The 9251-nt window shown below is 35.7% G+C and overlaps 1 pseudogene; it reads left to right on the top strand.

Annotated features, from left to right (window-relative positions):
• The first annotated feature begins 2746 nt into the window (after positions 1-2746).
• On the top strand, positions 2747-3322 carry LOC113184575 (transcription initiation factor TFIID subunit 9-like; annotated as a pseudogene).
• The last annotated feature ends 5929 nt before the right edge of the window (positions 3323-9251 follow it).

Below are 9251 nucleotides of genomic sequence, written 5' to 3'. Positions count from 1 at the left end.
TGGCGTCATGCTGTGAGAATCTGGAACCAAATCTTATGATGCCTAAAATTAGCAAGGAATAATAATCATAATCAATGTATTTTGAGTGATTATTATGCCTGGCACCATTCTAAGCTTGTTCCTAAGATTAAACTGTTTGGCTTTTTTTTTTAAAGAAAAAAAGCTCTATCAGGCTTTTTTATTGTTCCTATTATAAATATAAGGTATTTATGGCTAAGTAAAGTAACTTGACCATTATCACAAATCTAGAAAGCAGAGACTAAATTCAAAAGCATTTGTATTACATGGGAACTCTTTGGTACCTCAATTGGGATTTCCCTTTCTATTAATTATTATACTTAATCAAATCCTATGATTTATTTTAAAATTGTAGAGCCAAGGGGCTAGGATTGTAGCACAGTGGTAGAGTGCTTGCCTAGCATGTGTGAGGCACTGGGTTCAATCCTCAGCACCACATAAAAATAAATAAAATAAAGGTTCATCAATAACTTAAAAAAAATTTAAATTGTGGAGCCAACATGATGATGTAGCACCAGCATTTCCCTAGTCATCCCTTTCTGCTACTCCAGTTTTATGAAAAAGATAAAGGACAATAAAGAAAAACTTCAAAACAGCATCAGCAACCTGCAGCTTACTTGCTGATTTTCAGAGATATGTCAAAACTTGCCTTTTTTAATATTAAAAGATATCTTCAATATGACTGGGATTTTTTCCCCCCAGTACTGGGGATTGAACTCAGGACCTCACACCTGCTAGACAAGTGTTCTACCACCAAGCTACATCCCCAGCCCTTGAAATGACTTTACATTCTTGGAAAGGTAAATATAGCCATATAGCAGCTCTTGAGATTTGGATTGTAATGCTCCCTCACTTTTTCATTCAAGATTCTTTTGGTTTCAAAGGATGAAAACCAACACAACCAACTTAAACTAATGTTAAGTGTTTACCTCCAGCTTCAGGTAGATTTAGGTGCTCAAACAATATATAGTTTATATATTCTTAACCTTCTATCTAAACTTTCTCCCATATTGCTTTCATTCTGAAGCTGACTTAAGTGATTAAAATAATAATAATAATAATAATAATAATAATAATAATAATAAAAACTACTAGAAGGTCTGGTTTTAGCAACCCCAAAAAACAAAAGAGAGTTTCTCTTCTCAAGGGTCCAGCACAAAGTCCAAGCCTGATGTTCATGGCTAACTGTCCTGCTTGGTCATAGGCCTATTCTAAAACTACTCTCTATAGTCAGGACATATATTTCTCTCAGTTGTTGTATATCAACTGATACCACTGGTTACCATGACGAATCCTTACTCCCCCAAATGCTGAAGTATAACACCAGAGAAGCACACTGAGGCAACTAATAGAGTAGAAAGTAAAAAGCTTTATTAAAGGATAGCAGAACAGACTATCCCCCTTTCCCAGAAGGGGATAAGGAAGGCAGAATCCATGGGATGGGGAAGTCTCATCCCTTTTATATCTAAGATTTTCTTTTTTGTCCCCCTACATTCTTGTCCTTTATCTTGCTTATTTCCCTTTATCCTGCATGTGATGGAAGATGCAGGTGGGAAGGCCAAAAGATGGAAAACAGGTGGGCCAAAGCCACCGGGAGTGATCCCAGCAGGAAGGGCCTAAAGTGAATTGATACGCACCTCCCTATCTGCTGGGAGCTGCTTCATTAACAGTTCTGGGAACATTAACATTTCAGTCTCCCAGGTGTAGTTTCTGATTTCCCCGGACTCAGATAGGACTCCATTTTCTTTATTAGATTGGGCTCCAGTTTTCTCTATTAGACTCTATACCAGACCCGATTTACCTAGCTACACCAACTACCTGTGTTTAAGTCTGGCTTCACAACCACTAACACTAGGGAATAGGTCAACCCCAGCTGAAGCATGGGCTTCAGATGAACCAATAAAGAGGGTGGTTGCCCAAAGGAGATGATTTTACCCCAAGATAGGGATATGGATGCTGGAATAAACTATGCCTTGGAATAACAGAAGAATAAGTTGCCATCTTGTCACATGACCTAGAACATTTTGGGTTCTTCATCAAAATAATTTCCCCACGATGAACTAAAAACTGTGCCGAGTCAAGCAAGGCAAGCATGAGTGAAAAAATATTAACAAGGTATCACTGAAGTATATCAATGCAGATTATAAGACATCACATCAGCACTAGAAAACTCAGACTATGGCAGTCAAAAATGTGACTATTTGGGCAAAGGCAACCTTTAGCATAGAGGATAAAGGCATTGCTATCAAACACTGCCACATCAGTCCACAAATGAAATTCATATGGGCAATGCTTATTGTGAAAATAACTGCAAGTCATGCATATAGCTGACTTTGTAACTTTACAAATATACTGAGAACAATGTTGTCAGAATAATATCTTTAAATGACAAGAATACAGAATGAAGATAAATTATGAAAAGGCTTCCATATTCTGCTGCACTGAGTTATTCTAATTTGATTTAATTTGTAATGCTGCATGTTTTCATTCATTAAAATTTGTAGTCATTTAATTCAGATAAAACCCCACTTATACTGTGCTAACAAACTTCATTTGTAAGTCAGTGCTTGAAAAGTTAGACTGAAAACTGCTCATACTATCACAAAGGAGGACTATGTTGTATCCAAACATTTGGCTCAAGTACTGAAGAGGTTAGAAAACCACACGATCAGGACTGAAATACATTAATGTGGATGATTTAGCTTGAGAAGTTTGATCATTGACTATCATGGAGTCTGGCAAGAGGGCTTCTCCCAAAAGCATGCCAAAAGATGCACTGATGATGGCACAAATCCTGAAGGATATGGAGGTTACAGAATATCAGTCAAGAGGTCCAAATCAGATATTGGAGTTTGCCTTCCAATACATAACCACAATTCTAGATGATGCTTAAATTTATTCAAGCCATACTAAGAAAGTTACGGTCAATGCAGATAATGTGTAATTCAATTGGAAATCTAGTGTCAAGCTGACCAGTCTTTTACTTCTCCCCAGAGAGGTTTCTCAGTTTCGTAGTTAAGTGCTGGTTCAGTTACTAGCGGACCAAATACTGCCACACCAGGCACACCAACCTCACAAACCATGCCTGTCTCAAGTAAAGTGGGAATTTCAATGTTTCTCACAGGGCAAAGGTTTGCAGTATAGATGCCTACTTCACAGTCCTCTGCTTTAAAAGCCTGCAAAACATTCTTATTACCACTAATATGGTACCATATCAAAATACTGCCAATGAATCATCAAATGCATGAAAGGAAAAGAAAATGTGAAGAAGATGGTGATGATGGATGACCATGATAATTTGTAATCAAGCTTTGATGTATGTACCCTGCATACTTTGTCTTAAATTCATTGTACTGAAATTAAAAATACATGTTGGATTTTTTCATGTTGTGTTTTAGAAAACTTCTTAAATAGTATTTTGTGAGTAAATAATAGTTACTATTCTTCTCAATTGAAATGTTGGATTTTCTTTAAAAGGACCAATAATGGTTTTTTACCGGAGTTTATGTGTTAAAATAAAAAAGTTGCTCATTATTTGAAAAAAGAGGGAAAGAAAATTCATTATAAATGTCATCTGGGTTTTAAAACTGGCTATTGAGTATTAATCAAGTTATACAAATGTGCTTGGCACAGTGCAAGCACATTGTAAACAATGAATAGATTAAAAGTGTTACTATTAGTTATAATGTGATATGTATAACAAAATAACCAAACTCATTTAAATAAAAAAAATTAAAATTAGGCTAATGGGTATTTAGAAAAAATGATAGGAATACTCAGTAATGTACTATGAAAAATTAAAGTACCAAACTAACTCACTTCAATGAAGATATTTAATATTCTTGTGCTTAAAGACTATTGTTATTAAAGAAGTTAGGGAATTATTTTAATGCTTCAAAACAGAATTTTATTTATTATAATTTTAATATGGGATTGTACATACTAGCAAAACCAAATCAAATGTCATTAGTAAAACCAGATTCATATAAATGAATAATATTATATGAATTGTTTTTTATTTACCAAGAACTTTTCAGAATTTCTCTTTCCACATACTTACATCTGGATGCAATTCCATTTAGCAATTGAAGACACAGTATATTGCTCTTACCAAAAAAGGAACTGTAATGGAGACAGAACCATAATTGAACTTACATCTTAAGTATTTACACTCTTCTCTTTGCAGCCTGAATATTCTATGCCTCAGCACTGTTTTGCAGACAAAATATCATCCAGGATTAGAAATGCAGATACTTTTTTTGAAATAGATTATAAGTTCTTTCTGTAACTTGTATAACTTCTCAGTAAAAGCAACTTCATTTAAGAATTGATTCCATGGATCTCTTGTTGAATAATCTAATGCTAATTTCAATTTTTTAAATTATGTAAATATTAAACATATATAACTGCTATTATTTATATGAACACTTTTGTTTTAGTGATATCTTTGTGGGGAATTTTTTTTCAATTGTTGATGGATCTTTACTTTATTTATTAATTTATTTATATGTGGTACTGAGAATCGAACCCAGTGCCTCACACATGTTAGGCAAGCCTTGGTTGGGCTAGGTATGTAGCTCAGTGGTAAGAGCATTTGCCAAGCATGTGTGAGGCAGTGGGTTTGATCCCCAGCACCACAAATTTTTTTTAATAGAATTAATTAATTTAAGCAAAAAACAAAGTCCCAATCCTCAATGAAATTGTAGTATGCTTGACAAAGACAGGCAATAAAATTATTAGGCACTTTTTTCTTCCAATGAGAGAGGAACAGGATAAGGTGGGGAAAGGAAGAAAGTGATCAGGGAAGAACTCTCTGAATAAGTGACACCTGAGAAGAAACTTGAATAGGGAGATGGGACATGCAAAAATCAGAAAGACAGGAAGTACAAAGGCCCTGAGGTAGAAAAAGCCCATTCTGCTCAAGGAACCAAGATCAGGTGGTTAGAACAAAATAAGCAGACAAGAGGGAGGATGATAGAGGAGGAGATCAAGGAAGTGGAGAGAGCCAGGCTCTATAGGGTCCTCTCTAGGGTCTTTTAAAGGAGTTTTGGTTTACTTTAGTTGTGATGAGAAGCCCTAGATGTTAGAAATAGCTGATGACGTGATAAGCAGTTTGGAGAAGAGCCTCTACAGAGGCCACTTCAGCAGTTGGGGTGAGGCCGATGTTACTGCAGTATTGTAGTGTTGACTCTTCACTGTCTAATTTCCAAAATGAAAAACAAAAATTGTTTCTGGGCAAATGGTGTATTGGGAACAGAAAAAAAATTACTGTTTAACTGTAGTGGTACAAATGCAGCAAGAACAAAATAGCTGTTTCTATAAGGACTGTAGAGGAACTGCCTGCCAGAACTGCCAATTTAAAGGTTCTCTTTGGATGGCAAATTGGGGGAAAGTATGAAAGGTCAGAATATTTTGAAACACATCTACCACTTTGTCTCCCCTCCCCTCCTCCTGTTGACAGCCTGACTCTTAGGCACCTTTATGAAGGAAAAGCAGGAGGTATCTTGCAGGCACCGAATATCTTCTTCCAAAGTAAAATGCTGCCATCTGGAGGTTTCCAGAGCACAAAAACAATGCAAACTCCTCCACCCCACTCCCGCACACAAACACAGCTCTGTGTTTAATCTATTATTTTAAGTTACTTTATTTGGGGGAAATTATAAAGAAACAAACAAAAACCTGCCCAGTCTCACTCCCTTGCTTTGCCTGGTCCAATCTATGAAAGTGAATCTTTTTACAGATGGTTTTGAACACTTTACTCTTTTTTTTGGTGGTTCATTGTAAGTGGAGAGCAAGTGTTTATTTTTTTCCCTTCTATAGTAACTAGTGCTAGGCCTCATCCCTTTTCAAATGATAAATTTTTTCCAACTCTTTCATGATTATTGAACTATTCGGGTTTTGTATTTATTTTAGTCATTTTTATTTAATTTTTCTTAATTTTTTTTTAGTTGTCCATGGACACAACACCTTTATTTTATTTATTTATTTTTATGCGATGCTGTGGATCAAACCCAGTGCCTCACATGTGCTAGGCAAGCATTCTACCACTAAGCTATACCCCAGCCTTGTTGTAGAATTTTTGAGAGGGTGAATTCCATTTTTGGACTGTGCCCCAGGAAGACAATATTGATAAAAATGTGAAGAATGGATTGAGCCCAGGGGGCCACACTGAGGTCTCTTCTGGGCTACTGGTCCCCAACCAGCATAGGAATGGAGGATCCTATTCAGGATGGGTGGCCTCTCCACTGGAACCAGGACATCTAAAGTGAAAAAAAAAAAAAAAAAAAAAAAAAACTTGACTAGCAGGCTCTCTGAAGAATGGCAAGCTGGAAACATTACCCAAAGAAGATCTCATCAAGTTTACCAAGAAGCAAATGATACTATTATAGAAAGCTAAATCAAGTTGTAAAGAATTGGAGAATGAAATTGAAAAACTCAAAACCTATTCATGGAGGAACTGATAATATAAAGTCTACTGCACAGTTTTCCTGGAACTGGCCTGAGGTGATGATCCTTTGAACTTCTGCGTTCCTGAATAAAGACTCTGTTTGCTATGGTGTCTCATCATTTATTTTCTGGATTAACCATCTAATTTCTGTAGAGCATATCCTTTCTAAAAATGAATGCATGGGAGTTCTCCAGGTCTTGAGTGACTTGTGCTGCTTTCCTGGGATCAGCTTCTTCTCTGCACAGGAGGATTTGGGGATTGGGAAGGGCAACTGGATATTTGCATCCTGATCCAAAAAAAAAAGTTTGCTGATTAGGGTAGAGAAATATTTGTTCGTTATAACTAGAAAATACTAGAGGTCAATGTTGTATTAAAATCCTGCTTCTACAGGAGGCATCACAATACCAGACCTTAAATTATACTACAGAGCTATAGTAACAAAAACATCATGGTATTGACACCAAAATAGATATGAAGACCAGTGGAACAGAAAAGACAGAGACAAATCCACATAAATACAGTTGTCTCATTCTAGACAAAGGCACCATAAACATACATTGGAGAAAAGATAGCTTCTTCAACAAATGGTGCTGGGAAAACTGGAAATCCATAGTTCAATTAAATTGAACCCCTATCTCTTACCCTGCACAAAACTCAACTCAAAGTGGTCCATTAGACCAAAGACCTGTGCCTACTAGAGGAAAACGTAGGCCCAACTCTCCATCATGTCAACTTAGGAACTAACTTCTTCAACAAGACTCCTAAAGTACAAGAGGTAAAATTGAGAATCAATAAATGGTATGGTATCAAATGAAAAAGATTCATCACAGCAAAGAAAACAATTAAGAATGTGAAGAGATAACCTATAGATTGGGAGAAAATCTGTGCCACATGTACCTCAGATATAGAGCATTAATCTCCAGGATACACAAAGAACTAAAAACAAAAAACACCAAAAAAAAAAAAATAATAACCAAATCAATAAATGGGCAAAAGAACTGAACAGCCAGTTCACAGAATAAATACAATCTCCATTTATGTATGACATGTCAAAATGGCCAACAAATATATGAAAAAAATGTTCAACATCTCTAGCAATTAGAGAAATGCAAATTAAAACTGTACTAAGATTCCATCTCACTCCAGTCAGAATGGCAATTATCAAGAATACAAGTAGCAATAAATGTTGAAGAAGATGTGGCAAAAGGTCCACTCATACACTGCTGGTGGGACTGAAAATTGGTACGACCACTCTGGAAAGCAGTATGAAGTTTCCTCAGGAAATTTGGAATGGAACCACCATTTGATCGAGCTATCCCACTGCTCGGTTTATACCCAAAGGACTTAAAATCAGCATACTATAGTAACACAGCCACATCAATGTTTATAGTGACTCAATTCACAATAGCCTAGCTGTGGAACCAATGTAAATGCCCTTCAATAGATGAATGAATAAAGAAAATGTGATACATATACACAATAGAATATTACTTAGCCATAAAGAAAAATGAAATTGTGGCATTTGCCAGTAAATGGATGAAACTATCATGCTAAGTGAGATAAGGCAATACCAGAAAATAAAAGGCTGAATGTTCTCTATGATATGTGGATGCTGATACACAATAAGGGGAGTGGGGAGGGGAAGAATAAAAGTTTATTGGATTACACAAGGGAATGAAGGGAAGGACTGGGGGATGGGAATAAGAAAAAATAAAAAGAATAAAGAAAAGAATAAATCCTGCTTCTACTTGAGAGAGAGAGAATGTATTGAAAGAGAGGAAATACAGGAGCACTGTTTAGAAGGCAACTGTACCAGCTCAAATTAGTGATGATTAGCATCTGAACCATGGAGAGGCAGATTTAAAAGATTCTGCAAAATTAAGTCAGTAGGAGGTGGGGAGAATAGAGGTATTTTGGACTAGGCAGAGGTGAGTGACAGGAGAAAAGGGGGAATAGGGGTAAAAATGATCATAGAGTGAATCAGACATTATTACCCCGTGTGCATTTATGATTACATGACCTGTGTAACTCTACATCATGTACAACTAGACGAATCAGAAGTTATACTCCACTTATGTATGATGTGTCAAAATGCATTTTACTGTCATGTGTGACTAATTAGAACAAATAAAAATATATATTTAAAAAATCAGTAGGAATTTGTGACTGTGAATATATTTATAAGAGAAAGGAAAAAGTTTAACTTGCTACTACAGTTTCCTGCCTAGGATGATGGAGCTGTCCTTAGGAAAGAATACTAATTTCCCTTGGGACATTCAAGTTTTAGGCATGAAATGATAGTTACGTAAAAATGTCCAATCAGTCTGGATCTAGAAATACAAGTTGAAGATATAAGTGATAGCTAAGGCTGTGAGATCAGTTGCGGGGAGTGGAGGAGCACAAGTAGAGAAAAATGTAGTGAGAGGTCAATAATTGAAAATGTTTTGTAAAGAATTACATTTTGGGGTGCTGAACAAAATCAGTATATCCAAGAAGCCAAAGAAAAAAATTAAAGGTGATTTAAGAAACAAATAACAGATTAAAATGAAGAAATCTATATAAAAAGATTTTTATATGAAACAAAATATTTTTTATAAAAATAGATTTATAATATATCTGATTTTCTTAATGTGTGAGCACTTAAATATCAGTAATAAGATCATAAAGAAAAAATTTGAAACTGGACTTTATCAAAAATTGAAAGTTTGCTGGTTGTGGGGGTGCACTCCTGTAATTCCAGTAGTTTGGGAGACTGAATAAGAGGATTACAAATTCAAAGCCAATC

The sequence above is a fragment of the Urocitellus parryii genome, chromosome 1 (assembly GCF_045843805.1).
Source record: "Urocitellus parryii isolate mUroPar1 chromosome 1, mUroPar1.hap1, whole genome shotgun sequence".
NCBI classification, from domain to species: Eukaryota; Metazoa; Chordata; class Mammalia; order Rodentia; family Sciuridae; genus Urocitellus; species Urocitellus parryii.
The sequence above is the reverse complement of the archived record's forward strand: the minus strand, read 5'-3'. Positions and strand labels throughout refer to the sequence as shown.